The sequence below is a fragment of the Mesoplodon bidens genome (assembly GCF_964165515.1).
Source record: "Mesoplodon bidens genome assembly, chromosome: 7".
Lineage (NCBI taxonomy): Eukaryota > Metazoa > Chordata > Mammalia > Artiodactyla > Ziphiidae > Mesoplodon > Mesoplodon bidens.
In genome coordinates, this window is record NC_138164.1 from 28,901,250 (window position 1) to 28,917,465 (window position 16,216).

Here is a 16,216-nt window from a genome sequence, read left to right on the forward strand (position 1 = left end):
AGCTGTGTTTTCTCACCCACTACTCTACACAGCCTCTCAAAGCAATCTTTGTAACCTGCCCCTTTTATGCCTGACATTGTGTCATCAACATTTGCCATATCATTATCCTTAATAAAGGAAGTTTTACATATATCATAACAATATAAACCATCTGAAAATCCAGGGACTTTCCTGGTGGTCCAGTGGTAAAGAATCTGCTTTTCAATGCAGGGGACTTGGGTATGATCCCTGGTTGAGGAACTAAGATCCCACAGGCCGCAGGGCAACTAAGCCCGCATGCCACAACTACTGAGCCTGCGCATTTCAACTAGAGAGAAGCCCTCATGCTGCAACACAGAGCCTGCATGCTGCAACGAAGATTCTGCGTGCCGCAACTAAGAACAGATGCAGCAAAAACTAAAAAATAAATAAATAAATATTTTTTAAAAAAATCCAAAAGACTGTTCAAAAAAAAAAAAAAAAAAGCGGTAATAAGGAATGTCTTATTCATTTCCTTCTCCCAGAACCTAACACAATGATTTTTGCTTGAATTGTTGAATATGTTGATTTGATTTGATCAACTTCCTTAGATCTCTGCAGTAAAGTACAGAATCCTTGCCTAACAGGAAGTATTCAATATTTTTCCAGAGAGACTGATGCTTCTCACAAGAGCAGGAAGCATGGTTACACAGCCTTGATGTCTCCTTTGTGCAACCACTACAGGATGTGGCCCATAATGTGTGAGTAATACATGTTCTTCTCATTCACCCATCTGGCCGGATGAATTGATGTTGGCAGAGAACCTGAAATTTTGGACTGATCGCATCAAGCATTTGCACTGTAAACAAACAGCTTGTACCACTCTTACAAATTCTTTGAAATTACACATATTTGTGGCCTTGGAGAAGTCTTTCACTGTCTCTTGTTACATCTTCCCTCTTCCTTAATGGCATCTAAGGTGACAAGGAGACATGAGGAGGGCTCCTGGTTTGCTGACAGTACATTCAGTCAGGAGTGTGTTGCTAAAACCCAGCTTTATCAAGTTACAAGTAATTACCATGCAGCACATCACCTGGAGTACAATTATGCAAATTTGCATATGGCTCAGCTGCACAGTTTAGACAAATATTTATCATTGTCCTAAAGCCTGCCTTGCAAAGAGAAAACAGGCCAAGTGGTATTCTATCATTGCACATTCCCTATTTTTTAAACCACGAATGAACTAGGCTGTTTTTAATCTGGAACACTAAAACATTCTGGAGGAAATATCCTCGTATTAGTCTTTCATGGAGGAAGGAAGTTCTAAGGAAACTTTGATTAACATTAAGACGAGACAATGCAGAGAAAGCAAGAGAGCTGTTTTCAAATATGTGAAGGCCATCATGTAGAAGATGGAGCAAACTTGACTTCTATTGTTCTGAAAGACCATGTTAAAATACATAGATCAGAATTTCAGAATTACAAAGAGACAGGCCTCAACCCAATCTAAGGTAGAATTTAAAAAGAACACAAAGGGGGCTTCTCTGGTGGTGTAGTGGTTAAGAATCTTCCTGCCAATGCAGGAGACACAAGTTCGCGCCCTGGTCCAGGAAGATCCCACATGCCACGGAGCAACTAAGCCTGTGTGCCACAACCACTGAGCCTGCACCCTAGAGCCCATGAGCTACACTACTGAGCCCGTGTGCCACAACTACTGAAGCCCACACGCCTAGAGTCTGTGCTCCGCAACAAGAGAAGCCACCGCAACAAGAAGCCCATGCACCGCAACAAAGAGTGACCCCCACTCACAGCAACTAGAGAAAAGCCCTCATGCAGCAACAAAGACCCAATACAGCCAAAAATAAATAAATAATTAAATAAAAAATAAATAAATAAAACTGTCACACTGGAAAGTTACAAAATTGTTCCAGAGAGGCTGCCCTTGACCAGGAGAATATTAGAACCCCCCTTTGAGCCTGTGGACCATTTTCTCCTGAAATGGTAAAATCATTTCTACCAAATCCTCCATAATAGATTCCTGAATTGGTCAAAAGGTATTCTGACCCGTATCTCTCTTACAAATGACGTGATCCGTGGAGGTGATGACATTTTTGAGGAATCAGAATGTCAAACTCAAAATCAAAGTGGTACATTGGGACTTCCCTTGTGGCACAGTGGTTGAGAGTCTGCCTGCCGGTACAGGGGACGCGGGTTTGTACCCCGGTTCGGGAGGATCCCACATGCCATGGAGCATCTGGGCCCGTGAGCCATGGCCGCTGAGCCTGTGCATCCGGAGCCTGTGCTCCGCAACAGAAGAGGCCACAACAGTGAGAGGCCCGCGTACAGAAAAAAAAAAAAAAGTGGTACTTTGATATTTGAGATGGAGCCATTTAGGAGATTTCTCTTGCTGAGAGGCCCCCAGAGGCCTCCTTAACCCTGCTAAATCCCTTGGGGAATAGAGGGTCAGCTCTTACCCGGAAGGAAAAAATTTCAGTATGTTCTTCTTTCATGACTCAAACAAAGACAGAACAAAAGAACATGGTGTCACATGCCAGAGATGCTCTATGAGCTCCCAGGAATAAAAAGAGGTGAAATGTGATAACTGGACCTGGGTTCAAACCATGGCTCTGTTACCACCAGCTGGTCACAGGGACACATGACATAACCTCCCTGAGAGCGTTTCCTCACCTGTAAAATTAGAATGATAATACCTCAAAGAGTTTTTGTGAGAATTTAAATATATAAATCAGTATTCAAATGAGTGCTAGGCCATATTAAGTTATCAACACATTGTAGCTGCAATAATTTTTATCACCATTGTTAGTTATTTCTGTTTTCATTCTGAATCATCCTTCTCATTGCAGTTTCTCACTTCATCCATTCTGCTTTGCATAATTTTAAAATTATTTTGCATAAAATACATTTTAATTACCCTACCAATTTCCAGCCCCCTATAATCCTCTCTGAGGGACTTTGTTTAATTATGTGTGACAGCATTTTTATACACAACATGAAGGTTCGAAAACAAAGCTGTTTTTAAAACAAGTTTTACCGCCCAATTATACACAGACTATACTGAGTTTTTCAGTATTACATAGTGTAAAAGCTAAGACAAATTTATAGAGAATGTTTTAAAAACTTGGGACAAGATTCTTGGGTTTGCTGTGAACACAAGACCAAGAGTGGGGACGCTGGAGCAGACGGCCTGGGACAAAACCTCCTCACTCACTTTCTAATATTGGGCAAGTTGCCTAACCTTTGTGAGCCTGATTGAGTAAAAACAGTTTACTCCTGAGTAAAAAGCACTTAGGAGAGTGCCTGACACATAGTGAGAGCTTAATGATTACTGTTGTTCGTGGTCCATTGTAGCAGAAACACAGGGTTCCAAATTACGGAACAAAAAGAATAATAAGAATAGTGGATGGCAAGTATGATTTCATAGAAAATAGTGGTATCCAAATTAGTTCATTAAAGTTCTCTGTCCTTGCTTAAATGTGGACTATAGTCCAAGGAGACTGATAGGCATGCTAGAGAGATTATACATGCTACAGACATAAAGGGGATGAAGACCCTTCTACTTCACAGCCAAGTCGTCAAAATCACTTTTCAGTATTCGTTAGATATTATATTAAACATTGTTTGCAAATTGTATTTTTATGTCTGATGCATTGAAATTAGGTACATGTTTTCATAATATAAAAAAACTGGATTTGTGGTTACAGCAGAGAACAATGTTAGACATTTATAAAGATGGAGAAAATGGTGAATCAATGAAAAGTCTCACATCCTGGGTTTAAACCCCAAGTCTACTAGAAATTAGCTGTGCAACCTTGAGCTTGTCTTCTGGGCCTCAGTTTCCCCAGCTGTTGAAAGAAAGAATAGATGTGCTAGTGTTCCCCAAGCTTTAGTCACCCATAGAACCTTACGATTATTGCCATATCCACATACATATTTATCCTCTACAATAATATCCTTGAAATCATGGTTTCCTTGCACTATTTAAAACTTTTATAATGCATATTAAAGTAAAAATTTGTTAAAATTTTTAAAATATTTCCTCCTTGTACAAGCTAGAATCATACTGTGTACTCTTTGGGAAACATTAGACTAAATGACCACTGAGGTCCCTTACAATTCACAGATTCAGTTGCGCTATGTCTGAAAAAAAGAAAATAAATAAATTAAGGATAGTGTGGAATAAACAACCTTTAGTTGTGCAATCTCTTCATGATTTTTAATTTTCAGTTAGAGGAGCCAGAACCAAGCAAACTGTTATCTCCTAGTATGGAAGAGTCCCTCTAATCTCAAAGTCAGTTCTTTGAACAGCATATAACAGCATATAATAAAGACTATAACAACATATAATAAAGACTATTAGATACAGCAAGAAAATTGAAACTACAGGACTATCAAGAGAACTGAGTCACACCAATCAGTCCAAATCAAGAACAAGATAGCATGACTCAATTTCAACCTGGAAAAGAGTCAAGGCATAGGTCACAGAGAAGGGTAAGTAGTTTCCACAGTAAGAAGCGGGGAAGATGTAATGTGAGGACAAGGGGAAAACAAAATGTTTGTTCCTTTGCATTCTCCCACTTACTTTTTCCCAATTGTCATCTTTGTCACATAAAATTTACTGTCTCAAGTGAATCAGAACATCCTAGCAGGTTGTTAATGACCTCCATAAATCAGGTAAATTAGTTATTTTTTTCTTACCATTTTTCTTCTTCAATGAGTTTATGATCAATTTATGTTGCTTCTTATCTAAGGTAGAAAGTAGGTACCCTGCCTTTTCTGTGCATGGAAAAGGCTAGTGGAAACCAAAGGGTTTGCCTCACCCAGTAGTTGCTTCCAAGCTTCCTAAGAGTAAGGCTTTCTCTTGTCCAGGTTGAGAACGAACCACAGGATGGCAGGAGGCAGAGGGAGAAATAAACCTTCCGTCTGAGGGCTGAGTCTAAGGTGATCTCCTTGCGTGAACTGTAAAGCTCAGCACTGTGGGATGTGTAAGAAGCAGGTGAGAAGGAAGGTCTCTGACTGCCCTGACTGCCTGATTTGCTGAAGGGGCCGCAGACTCTTTCTCCCGTACAGCCTGTCTCTAACCACTGTTGAACAGGATCGTTGGACTCCCCATGAGTTACCCTGTTAGACCTTTTGGAATACTTAAATTACTTATGGCAAGGGAATCATGGTGAAAAATGTCAACCTCCACCCCAGTGTCACAGAAAATCCAGGGAAAAACTAAACTCACAGCTGAAAAGAGAAATTTCATGGTTTCTCTGCTCTCTACTCAGCTTCCTTTTCTTCTACAGCAGCAATGAACTATTCTTCCCCTCAAGAGAATTGCTTATTCTCAAACATAAAATTTACTCCGTCTAACTTGTAGATTATCTATTTGTAAAACACTGTGAAGACTTGTGGGTGTATTTTCCTGACTGTTTTCTTTTCTAAAATTAGTGACCCCAAGTCCTCTGTGACCTCATGTAATGAGATAATATATGTATCCTAGATTTCCAAGGGATTCCAATCATTTTCCATATGTAGGGCTTCCCAACACTTTTATGAGAGGTACATTTTATTTTCTGAAAGCTTTGAGGTACTCACATGAGTGTACATTCCAAAGTACACATAGACAGTGGGTACATCTCAGAGAGACCACAGTGACAACTCCCAGTCGCTTCTCTCTGTTTCCTCTTCCGCCAGAAACATTGTCGAGATCCCAGGGAGAAGAATTAGTCTACTGACCATGAGCCCATCACATTTCACCCACTGATTACCTCAGACAGAGGGCAGTTGATGCTTTTGTTTTATCAGTGGGGAAAATGGGTCACAGAGAGAGGAGAGAATTCTTCCCAAAACTCAAACCTCACATAGAAGTTGCTTCTTGCTCTTTGTAAGCCTCATGGCTCCCTCTGAACTAGTTCTCACCCTCTCATAAGTACCATGTAACTATCATTAGGGTTTAAGTGATACATCAAATTCCACATAACTCAAGAAACAAAAGGCTCCAACTAGGGAGAGAATGACATGATACAGATAATTTAATTGCTGTAAGCACAGGAAACTAATCACCATTTTCTAAACAGGGCTTGCTGCACCATATGACATTTTCCATATGCCACTGGTGCTATTTAAAAGGTCTGTCTCTCTCCCTCCTCTTTGTTTTTCAAGCTCCTGCTCACCCCTCAGGACCCAACTCAAGTGTTTTTGCAGTGAAACTTCGATTTCCAGCTGGCTTCTACTGCCCTCTGTTGGTATAGCTACTGCAGCAGTTATGATACATGTGAGAACTCCATAATGCTGAGCATGTTCAAATTCCGTCATCACTAGAGGCACACAGCAGACCCAAGACCTTATTGAGAAAATGTAATTCCACACTGACAAGCCTTTCAACTCATAGTAATCTAGAAGGGATAGGAAACAGATTGTGCAAACGTGCACAATTAGAAAACCAAATTATACATCACATGGGATTTGTAAAGAAAATCATTGCCAATCACCGCCCTGCTTCTCAAACAAGATTATAATAAATGCAACCACAGTGCTGGGGAACAGACTGTAGAATGTACAATTGACATTAATTAGGAAAGGATGTAGTGTGCAGGGTTTTATACCTGAAAATGATTTTGGAGACCACTTCCGTCTTTTTTACAGGCAGACCTCTCCCCTGCTTTGATAACTGAATGCAAACAACAGGTACTATTTTCTCCCTGTGAGTATACTAATGTGTCAAACTACTATGCTATCTTCAAATCACCGCACAGAGGGACTTTTGAAGCCTGTTTTTTCCTAGCTTGTGGTTTGGCAGACATGAGCTTATAACCTTAGGAAAGAGCAGGCTACCTTTATGAAAGTGTTGCTGTGTGTGGAATCACTAAGTAGGTGAACAGCATCCAGTAAAAGAGATAAGGTTTTATGTGACTTCAGAGAAGCAATGCAGTGTGACTCAAAGTAACAGGCCTAAGTTATGAGAGGGCATGATCAATGCCACCTGTGATGGATGACTGCCCCATGAGACCTTTAAGAAACACAGCAGGGCTATGAGAAACACAGTGGAGGCATGAGCACCAAAGTGAAAGATGTAGCGTTCCCCCTCAAACTCTCAGCATTAGGTCCTGCTGTGCTAATGTAGAGGCTGTAAAACCCAGGCTCTAACTGCTGTGGGGAGGATGGCTTTCAGCAGTCATCACTCATACATAGGTAACTACTTTTCTTTTCCCTACATTGTCCTGCTGCTTCTGCGGAAACTCAGGGTGGAGGCTTCCCATTGTGATGTACTGTGTTGTCCACTCTCCCCTCTCTGCACTGCCAAAGGCCACCCTCACTGTTCCAGATGAAAGATCTTTCTATAATCATGGTAATTGGCTAAACAATATGATCATTAGCCAGCACATAATCCCAGATAAATAAGCTTGATAACCCGCACAGTCACAAAAATTGTGGGTTCTCTTAGTTCACACTATAAGAGGCTATCTTGCCATGTTTCTTTGAAAGGATTTTAAGATAATTTTCAAACAGTGCTGCAGACAGTTTTCAAAAACATGTAGGCTGCCAACATACTTTTGAAGACAACTGTGAAAGCAGCATCGTATGGTGGAAAAAATTTAGTCAGCAATCCCAACTCAGCTTCTTATTAAATTTGTGACTTTTAATTGCTTTAGTAATGACTCAGGCCCTGGATTTCTCACCTATAAAACAGAAGTACTAATATCTATTCTCTAGGGCTATTGTGAAGGTCATATACATAGGTTTTTGGAACAAAGTCAGCATACAATAAGTAGTAGCTTTGAACACAATTAATTTTATTATGATTATTACCTCCCTCTTCTTTCCCCAAATTTAGACTTACATCTAACAAACCATGTTCTCTGTCACATCAGTCACAGCAGAGAGTGTTTGTAAAAAGCAGTTCTGGAAATTCTTCTAAACTTAACTTTTAGTTAAATCTTTAAAATAATACCAAATTTCACATACTTTCCTCACAACTTAGATGGTAAAAAATAAACCCATAAGTGGCAAGGTAGAGGAAGCTCACTGGAAGACATAAGAAAGTTCTGCTGGTGCCATCAAACAGAGACCCAGAACAGGGAACTGGAGCAAAAGCTGTGTTGGGAAATCTTCTGGACTTTTCTCATATTATGATATAAGAAATATAGTAGAGACATTGTATCACCAAAAATTTGTGGTGTACTCATTGTGTGCCAGTTGTCATTCTAGGCACTGGAAATAAAGTAATAAACAGACTTAAGTTTTTGAAATTATAGATCTTACCCTCCAGTTGAGGGAAGAGACTGAATAAATAAATACATAGATCTGTGAAGATAAGTTCTACAAAGAGAAATAACGCAGTAAAATGGAGCAAGGAATTCAGTGTTTGTTGGCAATCAGTATATCTTCTTTAGAGAAATGTCTGTTTACGTCTTCAGCCCATTTTCGGATTGGGTTGTGGTTTTTTTATGATATTGAGCTGCATGAGCTGCTTGCAAATTTTGGAGGTTAATCCTTTGTCATTTCCTTCATTTGCAAATATTTTCTCCCATGCTGAGGATTGTCTTTTCATGTTGTTTATGGTTTCCTTTGTTGTGCAAAAGTTTTTAAGGTTCATTAGGTCCCATTTTTTTATTTTTGTTTTTTTTCCATTTCTCTAGGAGGTGGGTCAAAAAGGATCTTGCAGTGATTTATGTTATAGTGTGCATTGCCTATATTTTCCTCTAAGAATTTTACAGTGTCTGGCTTTACATCTAGGTCTTAAATCCATTTTGAGGTTTTTGTTTTTTTTTTTTTTTTTGAGTTTGGTGTTAGGTAGTATTCTAACTTCATTCTTTTATATGTAGCTGTCTACTTTTCCCAGCATGATTTATTGAAGAAGCTGTCTTTTCTCCATTGTATATTCTTGCCCCCTTTATCAAAAATAAGGTGACCATATGTGAGTGGGTTTATCTCTGGGGTTTCTGTCCTGTTCCATTGATCTATATTTCTGTTTTTGTACCAGTACCATACTGTCTTGATTACTGTAGCTTTGTAGTGTAGTCTGATTTTGGGAGCCTAGTCTTCCAGCTCCATTTTTCTTTCTCAAGATTGCTTTTGCTGTTTGGGGTCTTTTGCATTTCCATACAAATTGTGAAAATTTTGTTCTAGTTGTGTGAAAAATGCCATTGGTAGTTTGATACAGATTGCTTTGAATCTGTAGATTACTTTGGGTACTATAGTCATTTTCAGAATGTTGATTCTTCCAATGCAAGAATATGGTATAGCTTTCCATATGTTTGTATCATTTTTAATTTCTTTCAGTAGTGTCTTATAGTTTTCTGCATAGAGGTCTTTGTCTCCTTAGGTAGGTTTATTCCTAGATATTTTATTCTTTTTGTTGCAATGGTAAATGGGAGTGTTTCCTTAATTTCTCTTTCAGATTTTTCATCATTAGTGTATAGGAATGCAAGAGATTCCTGTGCATTAATTTTGTATCCTGCTACTTTACCAAATTTATTGATTAGCTCTAGTAGTTTTCTGGTAGTGTCTTTAGGATTCTCTGTGTATGGTATCATGTCATCTGCGAACAGTGACAGCTTTACTTCTTTTCTGATTTGAATTCCATTTATTTCTTTTTCTTCTCTGATTGCTGTGACTAAAAATTCCAAAACCATGTTGAATAATAGTGGTGAGAGTGGCCAACCTTGTCTTGTTCCTGATCTTAACGGAAATGGTTTCAGTTTTTCACCATTGAGAATGATGTTGTCTGTGGGTTTGTCATATATGGCCTTTATTATGTAGAGGTAAGCTCCCTCTATGCCTACTTTCTGGAGGGTTTTCATCATAATTGGGTGTTGAAATTTGTCAAAGGCTTTTTCTGCATCTATTGTGATGATCAGATGGTTTTTCTCCTTCAGTTTTTTAATATGGTGTATCACATTGATTGATTTGTATATATTGAAGAATCCTTGTAATCCTGGGATAAACCCCATTTGATCATGGTGTATGATCCTTTTAATGTGCTGTTGGATTCAGTTTGCTAGTATTTTGGTGAGGATTTTTGCATCTATGTTCATCAGTGATATTGGCTTATAGTTTTCTTTCTTTGTGACATCTTTGTCTGGTTTTGGTACCGGGGTGATGGTGGCCTTGTATAATGAGTTTGGGAGTGTTCCTCCCTCTGCTATATTTTGGAAGAGTTTGAGAAGGATAGGTGTTAGCTCTTCTCTAAATGTTTAATAGAATTCGCCTGTGAAGGCTTCTGGTCCTGGGCTTTTCTTTGTTGGAAGATTTTTTTATCACACTCTCAATTTCAGTCCTTGTGATTGGTCTGTTTATATATTCTATTTCTTCCTGTTTCAGTCTCAGAGGGTTGTGCTTTTCTAAGAATTTGTCCATTTCTTCCAGGTTGTCTATTTTATTGGAATATAGTTGCTTGTAGTAATCTCTCATGATCCTTTGTATTTCTGCAGTGTCTGTTGTTACTGAATTTGTCCATTTCTTCCAGGTTGTCTATTTTATTGGATTATAGTTGCTTGTAGTAATCTCTCATGATCCTTTGTATTTCTGCAGTGTCTGTTGTTACTGTTCATTTTTCATTTCTGAATCTATTGACTTGAGTCTTCTCCTTTTTTTCTTGATGAGTCTGGCTAATGGTTTATCAATTTTGTTTATCTTCTAAAAGAAGAATTGACTTTGCTGTTGTTTCCTTCATTTCTTTTTCATTTATTTCTGATCTGATGTTTATGATTTCTTTCCTCCCTGCTAACTTTGGGTGGTTTTTTTTTTTGTTGTTTTTCTTCTTTCTCTAATTGCTTTAGGTGTAAGGTTAGGTTGTTTATTTGAGATGTTTCTTGTGTCTTGAGGTAGGATTGTATTGCTATAAACTTCCCTCTTAGAACTGCTTTTGCTGCATCCCATAAGTTTTGGATCATCCTGTTTTCATTGTCATTTGTTTCTAGGCATTTTTAAATTTCTTCTTTGATTTCTTCAGTGATCTCTTGTTTATTAGTAGTGTACTGTTTAACCTCCATGTGTTTGTATTTTTTACAGAGTTTTTCCTGTAATTGGTATCTAGTCTCATAGCATGGTGATTGGAAAAATACTTGATACGATTTAAATTTTCTTAAATTTAGCAAGGCTTGATTTGTGACCAAGATATGATCTATCCTGGAGAATATTCCATGAGCACTTGAGAAGAAAGTGCATTCTGCTGTTTCTGGATGGAATGTCCTATAAATATCAATTAAGTCAATTTTGTTTAAGGTATCATTTAAAGCTTGTGGTTCCTTATTTATTTTCATTTTGGTTGATTTATCCATTGTTGAAAGTGGGGTGTCAAAGTCCCCTACTGTTATTGTGTTACTGTCGATTTCTCCTTTGAAGGCTGTTAGCCTTTGCCTTATGTATTGAGGTGCTCCTATGTTGGGTGCATAAATATTTACAATTGTTATGTCTTCTTCTTGGATTGACCCCTTGATCATTATATAGTGTCTTTCTTTGTCTCTTGTAATAGTCTTTATTTTAAAGCCTATTTTGTCTGATATGAAAATTGCTACTCCAGCTTTCTTTTGATTTCCATTTGCATGGAATATGTTTTTTCATTCCCTCACTTTCAGTCTGTATGTGTCCCTAGTTCTGAAGTGGGTCTCTTGTAGACAGCATATATAAGGGTCTTGTTTGTGTATCCATTCAGCCAGTCTATGTCTTTGGTGGGAGCATTTAATCCACTTATGTTTAACATAATTATCGATGTGTATGTTCCTATTAACATTTTCTTAATTGTTTTGGGTGTGTTATTGTAGGTCTTCTCCTTCTCTTATATTTCCTGCCTAGGGAACTTCCTTTAGCATTTGTAGTAAAGCTGGTTTGGTGGTGTTGAATTCTCTTTACTTTTGCTTGTCTGTAAAGATTTTAATTTCTCTGTCAAATCTGAATGAGATCCTTTCCGGGAAGAGTAATCTTGGTTGTAGTTTTTTCCCTTTCATCACTTTAACTATGTCTTGACACTCTCTTCTGGATTGCAGAGTTTCTGCTGAAAACTGAGCTGTTAACCTTGCAAGGATTCCATTGTATGTTATTTGTTGTTTTTCCCTTGCTGCTTTTAATATTTTTTCTTTGTATTTAATTTTTGATAGTTTGATTAATATATGTCTTGGCATATTTCTTCTTGGATTTTTCCTGTATGGGACTCTCTGCACTTCTTGGACTTGATTGACTATTTCCTATCCCATATTAGGGATGTTTTCAACTCTAATCTCTTCAAATATTTTCTCAGTCCGTTTCTTTTTCTCTTCTTCTTCTTGGACCCCTATAATGTTGTCCCAGAAGTCTCTGAGCCTGTCCTCAATTCTTTTCATTCTCTTTCTTTATTCTGCTCTGTGGTAGTTATTTCCACTATTTTATCTTCCAGGTCACTTATCCATTCTTCTGTCTCAGTTGTTCTGCTCTTGATTCCTTCTAGAGAATTTTTAATTTCATTTATTGTGTTGTTCATCATTGTTTCTTTGCTCTTGAGTTCTTCTACGTCCTTGTTAAACGTTTCTTGTATGTTCTTCATTGTATTTCCAAGATTTGGGATCATCTTTACCATCATTACTCTGAACTCTTTTTCAGATAGACTGCCTATTTCCTCTTCATTTGTTTTCTCTGGTGGATTTTTACCTCGCTCCTTCATCTGCTTTGTTTCTCTGTCTTCTCATTTTGCTTAACTTGTGTATGGTGTCTCCTTTTCACAGGCTGCAGGTTCATAGTTCCTGTTGTTTTTGGTGTCTGCCCCCAGTGGCTAAGGTTGGTTCAGTGGGTTGTGTGGGCTTCCTCGTGGAGGGGACCAGTGCCTGTGTACTGGTTGATCAGGCTGGATCTTGTCCTTCTGGTGGACAGGTCCACGTCCGGTGGTGTGTTTTGGGGTTTCTATGACCTTATTGTGATTTTAGGCAGCCTCTCTGCTAATGAGTTGCATTGTGTTTTGCCTTGCTGGTTTTTTTGTGTAGGATGTCCAGCACTGTAGCTTGCTAGTCGTTGAGTGGAGCAGGGTCTTACCATTGAAGAGGAGATCTCTGGGAGAGCTTTCACCATTTGATATTACAGGGCACCAGGAAGTCTCTGGTGGACCAATGTCCTGAACTTGGCTCTACCCCCTCAGAAGCAGAGGCCTGACACCTGGCCAGAGCACCAAGACACTGTCAGCCCATTAGCTCAGGAGAAGAGGGAGAAAGAGAAAGAAAGAAAAAATAAATAAAATAAAATAATTATTAAAAATTAAAACAATTAGAAAAAAAACAAAAGAAAGAAAGAAGAGAGCACCCAAACCAAAAGAGCAAATCCACCAATGATAAAAAGAACTAAAAACTATACTAAAAAAAACCAAAAAAACACACACCCACACCAAAAACAAAACAAAACCCAAAAAACAAATGGACAGACAGAACCCTAGGACAAAAGGTAAAAACAAAGCTATACAGACAAAATCACACAAAGAAGCATATACATACACACTCACAAAAAGAGAAAAAGGAAAAAAAATATACATATCGTTCCTCCCAAAGTCCACTGCCTCAATTTTGGGATGATTCATTGTCTATTCAGGTATTCCACAGATGCAGGGTACATCAAGTTAATTGTGGAGGTTTAATCCACTGCTCCTGGGGCTGCTGGGAGAGATTTACCTTTCTCTTCTTTGTTTTCACAGCTCTTGGGCTTTAGCTTTGCATTTGCCCCACCTCTGCATGTAGGTCCCCTAGGGGTATCACTCAGACAAGATGGGGTTAAAGGAGCAGGTGATTAGGGAGCTCTGGCTCACTCAGGCCAGGGTGGGGAGGGGAGGGGTATGGAATGCAGGGAAAGCCTGCAAAGACAGAGGCCAGCATGATGTTGCAACAGCCTTAGGCATGCTGTGTGTTCTCCCAGAGAAGTTGTCCCTGGATCACGGGACCCTGGCAGTGGTGGGCTGCACAGGCTCCTGGGAGGGGAGGTGTAGATACTGACCTGTGCTTGCACACAGGCTTCTTGGTGGCTGCAGCAGTATCCTTAATGTTTTATGTCCGTCTCTGGTGTCTGCACTGATAGCCATTGTTCCCGCCCTTCTCTGGAGCTGGTTTAGTCGGTACTCTGAATCCCCTTTCCTTTCGCACCCCAAAAGAATGGTCTCTTTCCTCTTAGGCAGCTCCAGACTTTTTCCTGGACTCCCTCCCAGCTAGCTGTGGTGCACTAGCCTCCTTCAGGGTGTGTTCATTCAGTCAACCACAGTCCTCTCCCTGGGATCTGAACTCTGAAGCCAGATCCTCAGCTCCCAGCCCCCACCCATCCTGGTGGGTGAGCAGACAAGCCTCTCAGGATGGTGAGTGCTGCTTGACACTGATGCTCTGCATGGGAATCTTTATCTCTCTGCTTTGCCCTGTACACCCCTATTGCTACACTCTCCTCTGTGTCTTCGAAGCTTCCCCCCAGCCACCCCCTGTCTCCACCAGTGAAGGGGCTTCCTAGTGTGTGGAAACTTTTCTGCTTTCACAGCTCCCTCCCAGAGGTTCAGGTCCCATCCCTATTCTTTTGTCTCTGTTTTTTCTTTTTTCTTTTCCCCTACCCAGGTACGTGGGGAGATTCTTGCCTTTTGGGAAATCTGAGGTCTTCTGCCAGCATTCAGTAGGTGTTCTCTAGGAGTTGTTCCACATGTAGATGTATTTCTGATGTATTTGTAGGGAGAAGGTGATCTCCACATCTTACTTTTCTGCCATCTTGAAGGTCTCTCCTATATTCTTTTTGATGATATCCATTGTGACAGGTGTGAGGTGATATCTCATTGTGGTTTGACTAGCATTTCTCTGAGGATTAATAGTGTTGAGCATCCTTTCACGTGACTGTTGGCCATCTTTATGTCTTCTGTAGAAAAATGTCTATTCAGACCTTCTGCCCACTTTTTAATCAGTTTGTTCGTTTTTGATATTGAGTTGTATGAGTTGTTTATGTATTTTGGATATTAACCCCTTACCAGTCATATCATTTGCAAATACTTTGTCCCATTTGGTAGCTTGTCTTTTCATTTTGTCAGTGGTTTCCTTTGCTGTGCAAAAGCTTTTAAGTTTAATTAGGTCCTATTTGTTTACTTTTACTTTTATTCATTTTGCCTCAGGGGGCTGATCCAAGAAAATATTACTACAATTTTTGTCAAAGAGTGTTCTTTTCTAGGAGTTTTATGATTTCAGATCTTACACTTAGGTCTTTAATCCATTTGGAGTGTATTTTTGTATATTGTATGAGAAAATGTTTTAATCACATTATTTTACATGTAGCTGTCCAGTTTTCACAGCAGCACTTATTGAAAAGACTGCTTTTCCTTCTTTATATATTCTTGTGTCCTTTGTTGTAGATTAATTGCTCATATAATTGTGGGTTCATTTCTGGGCTCTCTATTCTGTTCTATGTGTCTGTTTTCATACCAATACCATGCTATTTTGATTACTGTAGTTTTGTAGTATCAAAGACAGGAAGTGTGACACTTCCAGCTTCATTCTTTTTTCTCAAGATTACTTTGGCAATTTAGGGTCTTTTGTGGCTTTACATAAATTTTAGTATTAGTTGTTCTAGTTTTGTGGAAAATGTCATGCATAATTTGATAGGGATTGCATTAAATCTGTAGATTGCTTTGGGTAGTATGGACTTTTTAACAATGTTAATTCTTCTGATCCAAAAAAATGGTATATCTTTTCATTTCAGTGTATCATGTTCCAATTCCTTAATCATTGTTCTATAGTTTTCAGAGTATAGGTCTTTCACCTCCTTTGTTAAGTTTACTCCTTGGTATTTTATTCTTTTTGGTGTGATAGTGTGGATGTACTTTAAAGGGAGTGCCAGAGAATTTCCCAGTGGATTTAATGTGGAGTGTGAGAAAATCATGGATAACGCTAACATATTATGTTGAGTATCTGAAAGAGTGAAGGTGCTATTTACTGAGTTGAGGAAGATTGAGAAAGGAGTAAGTTTGGAGGGAAGAGAAATAGTTCCATTTTAGACATATAAGTTTAAAAGGCCTATTAGACACCCATGTGGAGTTGTTGGGTAGGCAGTTGGTTATTCAAATCTAGAATGCAGAGAAAGGTTTGGGATATACATACATATTTGGGAGCCATTAATTTATAGTTGATATTTAAAGCCATGGTACTAAATAAGATCACCAAAGGAGTAAATAGAAGATGGCAAGAGAAGAAATTTGAGAACTCAAATTTTGTTAAGCAGGCAAAGCAGAATGTAAAAGAAGTCTGATATAATTAGAAAATCTTTAAATCCTATGTGATGT